Below are 2,668 nucleotides of genomic sequence, written 5' to 3'. Positions count from 1 at the left end.
CATTGTGAGCAATGGCGGGAGAGTCGACAGAAGCAATGAGTCAATGGTGAACAGTCGTCGATCTAGAAGTTGCAGATATGAATATGAAAACTGTTGAAAATATGGTGGGGCGAGTAAATGGAAAATCCTATGGCAATTCAGAATCTCTGAGCTTTTCTTCAAAAGCTACTTGCATAAATTTATTTGGCACAATTCCATACTAGATAAATCTAAGCCTTTTTGTTACTTTACTTTAGCTCTCCACAAGATTTACATATTTTCTTTAAATGCTTTAATATACATTAGTTTTCTGAAAGACCAAAACAAAGCAAAAAGAAAAAGAGAATTGCGAACATAAGCTGCATTACCTATGGATACTACCCTTCACCCTTTAACAAAAACCATTAAAAAGAAAGAAAGAGAGAGAGATGAGGGGAGAGGGTGAGGGAGAGAGAGAGAGAAAAGAAGAGAAAAAGAGAAAAACCCCTAGCAGCATCGATTTCAGCAGCAGTCTCAGAGGGGGAGAAAGAATTGAAAGTCGGTTAAGTTATTAAGTTATTTGCTCGTCACACTATCAGCCAGGCTTAAACACAATAATGTAATATCGGGAGTGAATGAATGCAAGGGAAGTAATCTATCAGCTATCCACAGTTTCTCTGTCGTCACTACAATGTTTGATATTATCGAGTCAGGAGAAAAAAGAAAAAAAAAATGACGAAAAAAAAAGAAAACAAAACAAAAGGTAAAAAATCCTTGGCTAAGATTTTGATTTCTTAATCGATCACTATTTTTAAGGTCTTTAAATATTTCTTAGATTAAGGATCATAACACACGCGCACAAACACGCACACACACATACACAATCATTATGTAAGCTTGTATGTATGTATGTATATATGTATAGTCACAGATATACAGATGTGTATGTGCGTGTATTGTATGTATGTATGTATGTATGTATGTATGTACATATTTGTATATGTATGTATGTATATATATATATATATATATATTTATATATACATGCAAATACATATAAATGCATACACATGCATCAACATATAAACATATACTAAACATACATATTATTAATCTCGACATTCAATGAATACTATTTAATACATTGATGTCCGTGTGATAATAATTAACCTTTTGAGCATAAATATTTCGCTCAAATTAAATAGTTTTTATTATAATATCTATATAAACACATTAACTTCAAATATATTATCAACTTAGCCTGCATGAGTTCATCGTAATTTATTGGAGAATAACTATAAACCTTTGTCGATAGAGATGAATTCAAATTGGAAGATATAAGTATTTAAGTTTTGAGGTCACATTTTATAAAAATGTGACACAAAAATCACTGTACAGACATCATTGATTTTATATAGATAAATTAGACAAGCCGCACGTCAGTTGTCTCTGTGGCGCAATCGGTTAGCGCGTTCGGCTGTTAACCGAAAGGTTGGTGGTTCGAATCCACCCAGGGACGCAACTTTTAATTTTGAGCGAGATGACATTGTTATCTCTACGAGTTAACATTTGAAATCAAATGTGTGATCCGGCGTTTTGACACATACGTATGTACATGTACGAATATGGAATTTACTTTTATTAAAAAAATCAAGTCTGTACGGATCGCAACCTAAGCGAGATCGACCTGAGATGGTTAGGGTTAGGGTTAGGGTTAGGCTGGGACTACAAAGCATCAACGTCACGTTAATGATAACCATTATTGTCGTCACCATCAACAATACAACTACCTTAGTTACCTCTTGTAGCACCTATACAGTCACTTGCTTTTGCCATCAACACCACCACCAATAAAGCTTATACGTGGCGGCTCGACCTGCTTGAAATAACAACCAAATCGCCCTATAGTCATAACATTATCGTCGTATATGAAGAGTGAGAACTTCTTGAATAATATGAGTACTATATGGACCTAAAAAGGGGGTGATGGTCATGCTTGGAATATGTTTGATCCTTGGTTTGTTCAGTTAATGTTGACCTGAGTCTAAATCACAGCAACGCACGAGGTGAGCTAATGAGCCAATGAACGGGCTTCCATGCGGTCGCTTGGTCCGTTAGAAATAGCAACCAAATCTTCAAATCACACCTACCGTCTTTAGAAATAATAATGATAATAATAATAATAATAATAATAATAATAATAATAATAATAATAATTATTATTATTATAAATGCTCTGATGCAGTACCAGACACTGGTTCGCATGGCTTCTGATCTTAATCGATTGGAAGTGTTATCATGTACATTGTTTTGTCTTGGTATAAAAGATGGGCTACAACAAATATTCTGCTTAATACCACAGATTTGCTTGTCAGTTGTTTGACCTTAACCAGTTGAGCATGTCCCTTAGTGGCTGATGATATGTGCATCTTTGATCACGAGCAGTAGTAGTGGGGGGCGGGCATCATAACCATGTGTTGAGAGGAATTCTTTGGAGTTTGGATAATTTACCTCCGGAAACATGGGTGTTTCGTTCAACATCCCTAAACAAACCTTATTCAGGGACCTTTTGAGCGGGATGGGTCACTCGACCTGATGAAAATTTTAACCCTGCCCCGCCTGCAAGATCATGCACTGTTTATCTTGATGTGAGGTCACCATGTCGCGCAGATATGGTCGTGATGCATGTGCCTGGTGTACCGTTATCAGA

General features: G+C 35.9%; 1 non-coding gene across 1 annotated transcript; it reads left to right on the top strand.

The window, feature by feature from the left end:
- The first annotated feature begins 1,403 nt into the window (after positions 1-1,403).
- Trnan-guu (transfer RNA asparagine (anticodon GUU)) lies at positions 1,404-1,477 on the top strand. Its single transcript has one exon. It is a non-coding gene; the product is annotated as a tRNA-Asn (tRNA).
- The last annotated feature ends 1,191 nt before the right edge of the window (positions 1,478-2,668 follow it).

This window comes from Octopus bimaculoides, chromosome 2, assembly GCF_046866305.1.
Source record: "Octopus bimaculoides isolate indiv1 chromosome 2, ASM4686630v1, whole genome shotgun sequence".
In the NCBI taxonomy this organism is placed as follows: Eukaryota; Metazoa; Mollusca; class Cephalopoda; order Octopoda; family Octopodidae; genus Octopus; species Octopus bimaculoides.
The sequence above is the reverse complement of the archived record's forward strand: the minus strand, read 5'-3'. Positions and strand labels throughout refer to the sequence as shown.